Below are 13,847 nucleotides of genomic sequence, written 5' to 3'. Positions count from 1 at the left end.
AGACAGGTTGAAATTTTGCATATTTTAGTGTGTCTGATTTCAAACCGAGAGGCAACAAAAAAATGTGGAAGAATCTATTGGCACCAATTTAAAGAGCACCGGCAAGGAGTAAGATTGTTCGGGGAGGGTAGGTTAGCATATAAAAAATTGTCTCCCGCTGTAGAGAGCAATAATCGTAAAAGACGGGACTTTATGATTTATTGGGCAGTCGGAGCAAACTATTCGACGATGTTCGATGTTTTGGGTACAACTATTCGTTTGGAAACGATTTACGACAGTCAACAGTCAAAGATTTAGTGTCTAAGTCTAGCATTTCAAACTTTGGTTGCTTAAAGACTTATTTGCTACTATTATTTGACATCATTTTTTTGTCATATTGAGTATTTTCTTGTCCAATGACACTCCCTTTGGTTCGAGATCGTTCGATCTTGCAATCGTACCCGACCGATCATACGATCAACCTTGCGAACAAGTCCACACAGGTTTATCAAAGTGTGTGGGGACTAGTTTTTGTGTTGTTGTCGCTATTGCACCTGAGTTTGCGCCAACAAAAGGGCGAGCAAAAGCCGATCAGCGGTATTTGCGGCGGGTTTAGTTGGCGATGAAGGTTTTCCCCCCCACTGAGGGTGAAAATGAAGATGATGGCTGTTTGGTGGCCGATGTTTTGGAAGCGACGCGTACTCTTGCTCTCGATGAGTGGATGTCCTCCGAACGCGCAAGCTGGATGCGCCTGGCGGTGCCTACGCGAGGACAACCAGCCTGACCGACCCCCCTTTAGGTGGAGGTTAAGATGAAGGTTTACTAGCTGCATTTAACAGCGGTTGCTGTGTGCCGGTTCGCCTGCCCGTGCCACCCGATGAGATGGAGTTTAGGCACTGCTCTGCCCATTTGTTGATTGCTTCGGTAATCAATTTAAGCCGACACACGCTTGACAAAATACAAATTGTTCTACCGTAGTGGATTAATAAAAACTAAAGAGAGAAAAACAAAATCGCTCACACAACACCACCAAAATGGGCTCAAATTGAATGGTTTTTTCTCACCTTTCGAGCGCACTTGCGCTGCGACGACCGGCTTGGTGGCCAGCCGCTGAGCACCACCAGAACGAGCGAATGAATGGGGGGATTGTAGGTACAAATTAATACGAGATAAAAACGATATTTTTAATGCAGGTGGCAGCACCGAGCGGAACATACACAACTGTCCCTTTTACCATCCCCCCAGTCTCTGTTTTCGATTTGAACCAGTTCAGCTGCAGCAGTAGCAGCGGGCAGCAGCAGCAACAGAAATGAAATAAACATTCTTCCGCGATAAATAATTCATCTCGCTCTCCGGTGCAGCACACCGGGTCCGGTCAGTCAGGCGGGGAAGGTTGCATCACTTTCCGGTTACACATATTTCATCAAACTGTCAACTGCAAAACCGGCCCGGGGTAGAGTGCAATCGGATGGTGCGGATGTGGCGAAAAAAACACGTGGCCGTTTGAGACTATTTTGCTTGATTTTTTTGTTTCAATGCCCTGCAAGTTGCAGGTTTCCTGCTGCAAGGACGGTGATGGAGAGCCTTGCGGATGGATTGTGTGCCTCACAAGGGACGTAAAACTCGACCCAAGCGCTGCTAGAAACTCTAAAGAGACTAATTAAATCATTAATTGCTGTACGTTTACAGTATTGCTATCATTCAGCATCCCAGTAATGGATCCAATCTACTAGACTAGATCGATAGAATTCATTTTTCTTTCCTTACAACCAACACCATGATATTGCGCTATCGAAAAAATGATATAAATAATATTCCATCCACCTTATAAGCTTCTTTGCTAACCACATACAAATGCAAATGCCGAAGAAGAAGCTAAAGACGCACAAACACACACACAAACATCCCAAAAAACAAAGCAGTTTTGTTGCCATTTTCAAAATTACTTCCATTATCCGGGCGATGACTTAAAGTTAATCCGCAATTTATGTTTACTCGGTTAATTTATCTTCATTCCTTTCGCCTGCAAACAGCGGCGGACCTTTCGTAGGGTTTGGGCTGCGCTGCTTACTACAACTTCTACTTCCACCACCCATCATCCCACTCAAAGCCCGCACACTTTGCATTATGGTGGTTTTTGGGTTCTCGTCCTCCACATTCTTGCTGGCCACTCGTGTGTAAGACGCTTTCGGCTTCATTACACCGGATGAAGGAATTGTGTACCGCCGAGGGAAAGAATTTCGCCCCGTAAGTGTACGAACGTACGGCCGCCGAACCGAGCACGAACCATCGTGGCGGTCCCTTTCCAGGATGGACGACTTCGACACCAAACGGCAGCCGCTCGTCAATGCAGAGGCGCAGGGCAAGTTGGCGTACGTTCTAAGGCAACAGTGCCGGAGCGGAGCGGTAGTCCGGCGTCATTTCTAGGCTTTCTATTTGATTTGGTCACGTACGCGCCGCTACCGGATGGACGAGCCTTGGGGCTGGGTGGTGGGTTTTTTTTCTTTTCGTACGGTCCTGGATTTTGCTGAACGATTCTATCGGTCGGAGTAGAAGACGAAGAATTGGCAGCCACAAAAAAAGTCCCAAAAAACGTAAGAGAGATCTTGACCGAACTTCCACAGAGTCATCCAAGGGTCTTCGTCAAAACCAAGACGATTGCAAATCACCGAAGGACATGGGGAAGGAGTGAGCAGGAGCTCCAGAGAGATGTCCTTTTCTTTGCACAAAATGAATGAAAAAAAACTGTGTGCTCCAAAGGGAAGGGCTTGTGTGCATGAACAAGCAGAAATTTGTCAACTTTGGGTTGAATTTTGGATTTGGATCCTAAAAGTTTAATGCTTTAGTGAACGGTCTCGAACAGTTGCGAGCAGGCAACCCGAGGCAAAGCTCACTCATGACAAATTGTGCTGCCCTCTAGGTGAAGCCTTTCACTATTTAAAGGAAGCCAGTATTACCTTTTTTATTTTGCTTCCAGGGAAAATTGATTTATTTTTTCGGGCAATCTTCACCATAAATGCAATCGAGAGGATACAATTCTTACTTTATCCTTTGTATCCTTCTCTTACTCCTTAGCTTCTTGCTTGCTTCTTATTTATGAGGCACAAGATTATGAGGCTTTCGGCAAAGAATAACTTCCTAACAGGGCATCCCTTTTGCTACCATGCATGTAGTAGCCTGTATGATAAGTCACGTCAATAATTCCTGTCGTGAGAAGGACCTATCCATTCGGTTAGGGTGCTAAGTGGTTATGGGTGACTCAGTGTATGGTTCGTTCATTTTTTATTGTTTACATACCCCTTCCAGGGCGGTACATACTCTCTAACCAGCTAGATAATCTTTTGCAATCTTATACAAAACCAACCATAAAGAACAAGTGTGTGTGTATTTTTACAAAATTTGCACCGAATTGTCTTGTGTGTGTGTCCCATTCGGCTTCGACAACGGCTTCTCTACAGGTTTTTCGCCCTCTAGCCCACTGAGGCTGCTGCTGCAACAGTAGCATCCCGCGTGCGGCACAAAATTTATGGTGAAGCAATATTTACGATTATTGTTTCCTTAAATTACAAATAAATCGACCGATTCAAATTCGCCTTTTAATTTTAAACTTATTTCTTTGCCCCGAACAAGGGAGATAGGGACGACGAAAAAAACCCGAGGGCGCTCGAGCTCAAGCAGCCGACACTGCGCCTGCACGTGGTGCGTGTGGCCGAAGATGCTTGCCGAGCGCCTTTACTACTGGCAAGGGATTTGGACTTAGGGCTTTGGGGGCGAGTTGTGCTGTAGTAATGCCTTCCCTTCGCGCTTAAAGCGAGCAACACAGCTCACCACTATCCACCCGAAGTCACATTTCATTGTTTGTATTTTAAACGCTTCGCTCACTTGTGCAGTGCGGGAGTAGATGCCACCGTCACGATGACTGTGAGGGTGGCATACGCCTAGAGAGGAGCGGCAGGAAAAAAACGTCACCCCACGTACCATTTTTTGCGAGTTTTTTTTTATCTTAGATTGAGGGTGTACAAGCAAGAAGTGTAGAAGAGAGTTACAAAAAAAAAAAACATAATACCATCGAAATAAAACACGCTGTACATGCTGCGGGAGAACAACGAAACCCTGAACAGGACATTCGAATCTATTTCGATTTTGGTCCGAGGATGTACAGCAAGAAAAAACATCCCTCCACAGCGCCAAAACTGTTCCTAATCGGGACAGTTGTACAGCGTTTTAAGACTCGGTTGCTGTTGGGGGAATGGGAAAGGAAGAGAATTGTTGTAGTATTTCTGTGTTTTTTTCTTCTTGCTTCCTTCTCTGTCGTCAGCCTCCGGTAGCCGCTGCGTGTCGCTCTTGTCTAAATTGTGGCCACGACAAATTTAAACTTCCAATTTGTCGCAATGGCTGACTGCACTCCGTCAGACTCATTGACTTCTAATTATTTTTTGCTGCTGCTGTTGCTCTTTCCACTGTGCCCCGGCCCTGTCCCTCACCAAAACATTTTCTTCCATTTCTTGTCCGTGAGCAGCACATTTCCCTGAAGAGGAACTGTCCTGCACTCATCCATCCATACTGGCACGCCCAGACGCTCCGACCGTTGGCACGTGAGCACGTGAGCACGTCTATAATTCTTGCATAAAAATTAACGCGTCCGACAGCAGTCCGTCCCGGCGGCTGAAACCCGGGTTCCATAAAGCATCTGAACGGAAAGATTCCTTCAGTGCTCGGAATCCCCGGAACCCTGGAATGCTCCACTGTTGGGTGGTGGTGTTCGACTTATTTTTTTGCGGTGTTGTTGCTGCTTCCCCGTGTGTGTGTGTGTGTGTGTGGAGCGCATCGAATCGGACCGTTTTGCCCACTGCCCTCCCATCGTCTCTCGCTGTGTCGAACGAAGATAAATGACGAAGAAATTCTTCTGAACCGGGCACACGACACCCTGGCAAGAGCGGCGGAGGAAATATGCGATCAATATCGGAATCGTAACAGCACGACGGAAGCGATCGTCCCTGTTCTCCTCCACCAGCCACCAGGGAAGTACGGTAGTCGACGGTTTTCATACTTCCTTTTCCGTTGGCGTTTTTTTTTTTTGTTTGGTGCGTGTTGCTAAAGATGAGGAACATCTTTCGCATCTCCGAGGAACGTGACGGGCTTGAGGAGCCAGCTCCGAGGAGGGATTGAGGCTGTGCAACGTGCGGTCGTGGCACGTGGCTGTGTTTGAAGGGGAAAGGGAAGAGAGACGCTGTCAGTGTTACACTCACATACATATTGCTAATGCTTTACTGCTAAGGAGTGTGTGACAAACGGGAAACTGGAAAGGATGTTTAGTGAACTAATAAAACGTTTAAGACTGAAGTCAGTTTCAATGGTTTCAATGTAGCTACATTTTGCGTCATTTAATTCTTAGAGAGCTTCTTGTTTGTGAAAGATGGTTTCTTGAGTATTGGATCATTCACTTTAAACGCTCTTCTGACATTAATGTTTACTAACCATCCAAGACTTAGTATCTTCTTTGCATGTAGAGTATCAAAGTGGCATTTGCCCTCCATAACTCTCGGTTTGAGTTATAAGTCCTACAGGTGTTTACTAAGCTACTAGGTAAACTACTTAGAAGAACATACGAGAAAGCATTTCAAGTACTGAACCATACATCTGTAAACGTTCATTTCTCGCCTAAAAGCATCACGTTGCCCTTAGTCTTTAGCAACCACATGTTGGCTAATTTCCTTAGTGATGTATCCGTCACTTAACCACTCGGCTTACGCTTGTTCCTCACTCCCATCCCGCTCAGCCCAACGACCCAACACGATTGACAGCCGATCGTTCGAGGGCAATGATTAATTCGCGGACCCACAAAAAACATACCTCGTTTACCACCGTGTACAGCACGTTTCATTCCGCACGGGCGTCACGTGAGCAACAAGGTGATGCCACATATTTTCATGCAAATTTATGTTTATTCGGATGTTTTTCTTTACCCACCCACGGTGCCCACGACCACTAACCGGTATGGTTTTGGTGCCCGGGCTGGGCTGAGCTCACAAAATCGGTCTTGATGGATGAGTTTCCGTTTTTTTTCTGTTGCTATTGCGCCTCACTCACAAAACCCGAAGCACCAAATGAGAAAAGCGGCATCGACACTTAATATAAGTGCGTGATGCACATTTTTCCAGCCATGTTCCCGGAGTACGCCGGGAATGGAATGGTGGAATGGGAGAAAAAAGAGAAAATGAAAAATACTTCGAAAATCAGCACGGTGAAAATACGGTCGGCTTCCCTCCGACGTCCTACAAGGGGGATAGTGCACCGACAAAAGACGTGCTGTTGCAGCAGGACAACATACGCGGGTACTCGGGACCGGAAGGCCCAAGAAAGGAAAGGCAGGCGAGGAAGAGCAGCAAACCGGCATGTTTGGTGCGCTGAACTTATTTCACGGTAAATTAGCATATATTGTTATTGGCGAATTGATAAGTATTGGATGAATTGGTGGAAAAAAAGCGAAATCAATCAGCACGTACGTACGCACGCCGGCACGACGGCCCACGTCTACGGGGCCTTTTCCGCCCTTCCGGTCCTTGTGGAGAGTGAAGTTTTGCAAATTGGATTTTCTTGTTAAAAATTAAGTGAACCAAAATGAGGAGGATGATGCGTGCAATACGGGATTCGGTAAGAAATGCTGAAAAGGAAGCAAAACATTAAAATGAAAATGGAAAATGCTCTCGCTTGGCAAACGCACATGGTTGAGAAACGATTTGTAGTGCATTTTTTGGAGGATTTTTTTTAAATTAAGTTCATTGAAACTAACGTTTGCGTATTAAATCAAGGCAAAGGATTAAGCAGAAAGTAGCTAATCCATGCCAGCGTCACACAGCTCTCCTGGAAGTCAGTTTTTCCCTCCTAAACAACTCCAATTCTCCGCCACTTTTCGCCACTCCAACCAACATCCAAGTTCATTTAATCAAGAGATTGTCGGAATACCTCTTCCATCCCATCCACACACACACACACACTCTTTCTTGGGCACAAAACACAGCGAGCAAACCTCCCTCGAATGATTAAGTTTTATATTTACCTAATGTTGTGACGGGGTGCCAGTGAAATTCGCACAAAGCTTACGCCCGAGCATTAACCATTCGTGACACTCCGCAAGGCAGCGAATCGCCCTTCTCCCTCCCTCCCCCCCCTCCCAATCACCCAACCTTCGCCACGCGGGAGAAGTTTAAATAACTCGACTAATAAATTATTGAAGGATTAATATTGACTCAGCAGAGCAATAAAGACAATTAAATATGCAAAGCGAAGAGGCAAAGTGAAGAAATGTCGACAGCCGAAAGCGGCCTGGCGTGCCGAAGAACGGCTTAGGCGTGCGGCTCGAATTGCCGCCTCGCACCGCCAAGGGCGCCCCAAAGGATGGCATCGCTTTCATCTGCCCACCGATTCGGTCTTTCCGGCCCGTTCCGGCTCGCACCGAAGAAAGTTCGCTTGCGGGGCGCGAAAAGTTCTACGCAAATGTAGATAAATTCTCCGCGACCGCCTTTGCAGACCCCTCCACAAAAACACCCCGGCCCGTCGATTTCAGCCGATTAGCGCAGCACCACCTCCACCTGCGAAGGGCGCGTAGACGCGCGGAGATGTTCTAGCAGTGGTGGTGGTCCAACATTTTGCTGACAAAACCATCCTTCGACTACTTGTGGGGTGGGGAACGGTGCACCGAGACGAAGCGGAAAGCCAAAATCCAACATGAAACCCTTCCACGGTTGGGATGTTGCGGGTTGGAACTCTTCATTTTGCCATTTCGCAAAACCAACCCGCCAACCGACGAAAGGGTTGAGTGTGCTCCGCGTGTGGCTTGGTTTCGGGGCGGGGCGGCACACGGAACACGCGGGGTATTTGGTGCGCTAAGACCATCAAATTGTTCACGCATTTTCGTAACGCGCCGGGCGCTGGGGAGTCGAAATGAGCTCTGTCAGAACGGAATTAAGACATTTCAACTCCCGCGGCCCCGTGATGCTACAATCCTTTTACTGCGCAGGAGGACTTCAAGGGAAGTGCGTTACGTTACACCATTTGCAGGGCGCGTAAAGCGCGCTCAATGATAAAGCCTGCTTCCCCGCAGAAAGGGGGGAGATGGGGTATTTTAAGAACTTTCACCTCGAGAAAGACGAGTCGGTGGGCCACCACGACGAGCCATCTTCAAAGCGTTGTTGTCGGTGGCTGTAAGACCACCGTCGGAGGCAGCAGCCCGAACAAACGCCTGAAACGTCGAGAACCAGGGACGACAAGGGGCTTTAAATTTCGGTGTTTATTCATGCTAATCAGTTCGCGGAAGGCACGCGACGTGGTGTTGCAAGGTATGCCCTATTGGGTGTATCGTAACTTGCCCTCCTCCGGTAACTCGGTCTGTGACGCAGATGAGGTGATAATTTTGCGCTCCAATGGGTTGTTGCGATCCCGTCGAAGACTATTGGGGTTACATTTTTTCAACGGGAAAGTGGAGAGGTTTACTAAAGAGCCAGCACGAAATGGCAATTCCAAATGACAAGACAAATGTACCCGCCCGCTTTTATTGCTTTGCGGGAGGATGTTGGCGTTTCGGGCGAAGTAATCGAAACCGACGAATTCGATGCGCAACAGTATCGTCACGTGCGAGGAGCGTTAAAATTGCTGGAGAAGCTCAATTTTTCATAATTATCACTTTTGAAGGTAGCAAAAAAAAAAGGCAAAACCCTGCACAACATCATTTATCTGCAAGAACTCATCTCGATGACAGTCATTTTCCGAGAACTACCCCCGGCTTTTCCGGTACACCTGGTACACATAATATCCGTCCACTCAACTCGTTCCCTCGCCAAACTCTCTTCTTCAATCGATCACTCACCCCCACCCAGCAACACCTCCCACTTAACTCCATTAGCGTCACCGATACACACCGGACGGCCAGGCGCACTGGTACGCCACTCTGTACCACAAAGAGCACCGGGAGACCGATCACACAAACTGTTCATGAATTGATCTCATCAAAATGGTCCACAACAAAAGAGTGGCCGTGAGGGGGGAAGTGGGAAGCTGCAGGAGCAGGGAAAATAAATGATAATTCCCAGGGCCCAAATGTCCGCCCTCCCATCCAGCACCCGCCACGAAGCAAGTGCCCTGGAGTCAAGTCTTGTATATTAAACATCCGTTTAATTTCCTGCTGTTTCATTCAATTATATCCTGCTGGTTTTGGTAGGAGTGTGGTAGGACACCATCCTTTCACTGTATCCCTTCAATCCCAGCTCGTGCTCTCTCTCTCTTTCTCCCCATCTTTCTCTCTCTTTCCGTTTGTGAGTGGGTTTTTGGATTTATCATCATCCTCGCCGGCGTCGTTGTCCTGATCCTCGTCGCCACTGCACGCTATAAATATGACTAATAATTCACTTTCCCTTTCTGGTACACACCCACACACATACACCCGTCTAGTCCCTTCCTCTATCTGGGTCCTTATCACCCCTTTCACGGCACCCCGAAACCAGTGCGTCGTCCCACTGCTGTGTGTATGCTAGAGATTAGGAGGCGTTAGATTAGGTGGCCGCCGGCCTAAACTGTCTCCCACTGTCGGTGTCGGAGGGGAATGGAGGCCACCGACAAAAAAAAAGTTAAATGCTCTCAACTAGCCCTTGCTCACGCACCTCATAATCCTTTCTTTCGCGTGAACGGCCAGCACCGGGAAAATGGCATCGCTCGAAGCCGTTGTTCGACAAAACATCAACATCCCGCTGGAACGCTCCCGCGCGCGTCATCACGTGGTGCGGCACGTGTCGCACACAGTGCCGCGCCGTGGCGGCTTGACTTCTCCCGGCCCATCCTGAGGCTCATCCTGAGGAGTCTGTGCTTTACGGTACAGTTTTCCGGGGGCAGCTTTATGTTTTATTGGTAGATTAAAGGAAAATATTTTGCTGCGGCAAAATAGTGTGCACTGTTTGGCTCTCTTTCCAACACATCCAATCGGAGCCAAATAACATCGGAGAGAAGTGGGAAATTTAGCTAGTTCCCTTTAAATAGCTCACCAAAGGTAGAAAAAAACGGCCAACGGCTGGGAGAGAGAGAAAAAAACTCCTAAGCCGAAACGCTAACATCACTTCCGTGTAACCTTTATCGTGTGCAGCACAAAAACAGCCAAATGGGCCTGCAGAGAAGTGAACAATTGAAAGTTTTAAAAACGAAATAACCAAAACACACGTGCACTCAATAATACCGACACGTGGCAGCGTTGAGCAGGAGCGCTGGGAGGCATGGGAGCAACATAGCAACATGAAGTAGACTGGGTATAGGATTTCAATTGGAAACGAAAGAGGAATCCAGTTGGTCTGGTCTGTACGAGCAGCTCGAAGGAAATGAAGTCTAATGAGAGATAAATGGGAAGCCAATCAGTGAGTGAGTTGAGTGACTTGTCTTACTAATCGAATAATTCTAGAGCACTGTTTTGCAACGGGAACAAGGTGTTGTAATTTCACCACAAAGGGTAATCGAATGACAGCGAATGATTGTGGTCAGTTGTTGCCACCAATCGGTGGATACACTGACAGCATGCATTTAATCAACCAATTCCGAAGACCCTGTGCACACAGGTCACGTGTCCTGTCCGTCGGACGGCCCGGAGCCTTTAATAAGTGTCAAGTGAACGCCTCTGCGCTCCCGCTGTAATGACGTTCCATTTGTTTCGCAGCAATCGCATATCAATCGTGCCAGACTGCTAAACCCATCATCAGTGAAGGTCACATTATTGAAGGGTTGACTTCAATTCGATCACTGTTTCATTCGGACTCTCTTCTCACGATCCCGAAAAGTTTCGAAACCTGTTTCGGAATCTGGGAGCGATCGGAGCGGATTGATAAGCCCGTTGGAGCCCATTCAGCCCATCCCGGACCGAGGAGCGAAGGGGTGGAAAGCAATTAACCCAGCGACGGAGCTGAAGATTAGGATCGAAAATTCAGCTGTCGAAGTTTCGGGGGATGCGATCCGTGCGATTCGATTAACGAACGTTTCCCATTCCGCGCTGGGCGCAAAGTTTGGCCACCCCACAACGCTCCCGGGCGAAAGCCGCTTATCGGAAGGTCCGAAAAAATGTGCGAGTGGGCCGAAGGGAACAAAGGGAACAAAACCGTAGCAATAATCGATTTGATTGAATCACAGTTCCCGGACACCGTGCAAGCTCCGTTAGCAATTATTAATATCAGTTGTCGATTCGTTTTGTTTTGGGAACCCTGTTTGTGAGTGTATTTCAGCAATGCGAAAGATTGATTTGGGGCTCAAGCTTGGCGCAGTGTGGGTCATAATTTGCCTTTTACGCCGACCTTATTCCGGTAGCAGTTTAAGAGGCAAGCTGCTCCACCACATGATGACTTTCCTCTTTTAAGCGTACTAAATTCTCATTTCTCTCTTTTGCAGATCAACGGATTTTTGTTCCTGCCAACCCAACAACCACCCTGGGTAGTGTTGTGTGTGTGTGAACTGCAAACAAATGTGCTGGGAGTGTGTGGGCTTTTTGCAACGCTTTCAAGTAGCAACATCATTAAACATTCCCATGAAAGATAATCGACTGACTGGAGATTATTAAAATTAATGACCAGGCAGTGACGGTAGCACGGTAGCCGAACCATTCATCAATTGAGGCCCGGGCCCAGAGCTGGAAGATTGAGACGTTTGCTCTAGATATTATTAATATTCGGTTCGTTTCGTTCCGTGAGCTAGATACACGGGATAAGCAGAAGCTAGAATATATTGAAGTACGCGTGACTGAGATGTCCGGTACATGGATAATAACTGGTTAAACACCTTAGAAATGATTGAAAGCGGGTGACTTATAGAGCAGTAGTTCAGGAACAGTTCCTTCTTAAGAAATGCATGCTTTGATCTCCAAATGTCCTAGCTTTTTTAGTGTTCATGGCACACTGAGTCACCTGTCGGATCTCTTCGGTCAACTGTCAAATTAGTGCGACTGCTAAACGCAGCCAAAAGCTGCAATCTCACCACAGAAACTCATCACCCAACCGAGTAGTTAGCACTTCAATCTGTCTTCTCCTGAGAGAGCACATTGTACCTTCCCTTAGATCAGTGGCCAGTGTCAGCAGGGAGTCATCATCAGTGTAGCAAGGTGCATCCAGCAGCAGGTTGAGAAAGGAAAATTAATCGTATCACAATCGCCACCCGAAGCGCAACGGCAAGTGTGATGGACGTCAAAATCCCTTCCCCCGTCCAGTGGGTCAGCTAATTTTCCCCCCACAAAAAAAAACCAACAAACCGTGTTAGGCCTCCGACGATGGTGAAAAGACCTGCCTAGAAGTGTGCTCTCGAACAAAACACAACAGGGATGAACGCGCTAGACACGCGCTTCTCGTATGCTGCGGAGTTCGTAAAGAGCACAACGCAGCAGCACGTATCAACAGGCCAGGGCGCGTCAGTGCGCGTCAGAACGAGCCCTTCAACAAGAACCCACCGTTTCGGTGCACCGGCTTTGGGCGCAGTGGCACCTCAAGCAACAGAAGAAGAAGAAGAAGAAGAAATAGTAGCAAAAACGCAAGTCATCGCGATGTTAAAAAGCAGGTAATTGATTGAAAACGCTTTCATTCCCATCGCCTTCGGTGGTTGAGGGAGTTCATTTACTTACCCACTTCCCCAATTCTACCGAATCACGATCACACATGGGTAGCTGGCATGGGTTGGGCCAGTGGATGAAGCCCACTGTGACAACTTCTTCCATTAGCGGAAGGCTTAACGTCTGCGATGTAGCTCTCTCCCTGACAGGCCCACGCGTGAGACTGTGTGAGCCTTCTGCCTGTGGGTCTTTTTGTGGCGTTTTGGGCTTCAGTTCAGTTGGGCAACAAGAACCGACCGCCACGCTGCCTGTGGGCTTCCACGTTTGTTTATCGAAATCGATTCGTTCCTTGTGCGCGCGCTAACTCTCTCTCTCTCGTCTGCCTACTGGGGGCTGCTTCAGTTTTTGTGCCTCATCATTTCGATGACGTTTCCTTCGATATCACGAGTGGTTCGGTGAGTGGAGAGCTGCATGCCAACGAGAAGCTGCCTGTCAATCGATGTGGCCTAACCTCACCAAATGCCACGCAGTGAAGGGGCATAGCATCGAAACCGGGGGAAGAGAGAAAAACAGGACATGAGAAGGCTCTTACGGGGGTAGATGTTTAGAATGGTCGAAATGCTTACAAAGTAGTGACCCCATACAAAGTGTTTTGCCTTTTTTCTGTTATTGTTTGTGGAGTGTCACAATGCTGAACAGTGCAGCTTATACGAGATTCGAAGCGTTTAGCGAGGTTTATACCTTTTGTAAAGGTGATTCGACGATTGAAGAGATCAAAGGACGTATCTCTTTCACTTAATCGCTCTGGTCGTACTTCACACAGACAGATCCCAACATCCATTAGAGACTCTCATCTCGTTACCTTTTGGGTCTTTCGTTCTTAACTAAGATCCTACGATGACCGTGGTAGGTGGTCTTTTGCTGCTCTGAAGAGTTTACTTGACTTTAACTCAACTTGCTGCCCAAACTAACAAATAGAATTTAAAATCCTTTCCAGTTCGGAACTCTGATTTTACTATTTTTGGACCGAGCATGCTACTCACAAATAAATCCCCAGTCCCCAAAAAGCGCTTCCGTTTTGGGCGCGACGGCGAACATAACAAAGCATAAAACTGACTCCCGTTTTGCCCATCATCTTCGCTCTCCAACGGCGGACCCCACCGGCCAACGGTAGAGCGGTTGTCCCCAAATTCAAAGACGATAACTTTGACTTTCCTTCAGTCCAAACTACCCCATTTTCAGGTTGCCAAAAAGACTCCCGCTGCCAGATGTCACCGAAAAACAAACCGTCCAGAACTACCGTTTT

At 47.6% G+C, this 13,847-nt stretch overlaps 1 protein-coding gene across 1 annotated transcript in view; it reads right to left on the bottom strand.

Moving 5' to 3' along the window:
• The window catches only part of LOC120896437, a 137,502-nt gene extending 124,388 nt beyond the window's left edge, over positions 1-13,114 (bottom strand). Inside the window, exon 1 of the mRNA XM_040300565.1 lies at positions 12,614-13,114. The gene's annotated coding sequence lies outside the window, so the exon portion shown is untranslated. The remainder of the gene's footprint in view (positions 1-12,613) is intronic.
• Positions 13,115-13,847: the final 733 nt, after the last annotated feature.

Source organism: Anopheles arabiensis, chromosome 2 (assembly GCF_016920715.1).
Source record: "Anopheles arabiensis isolate DONGOLA chromosome 2, AaraD3, whole genome shotgun sequence".
NCBI lineage: Eukaryota > Metazoa > Arthropoda > Insecta > Diptera > Culicidae > Anopheles > Anopheles arabiensis.
The sequence above is the reverse complement of the archived record's forward strand: the minus strand, read 5'-3'. Positions and strand labels throughout refer to the sequence as shown.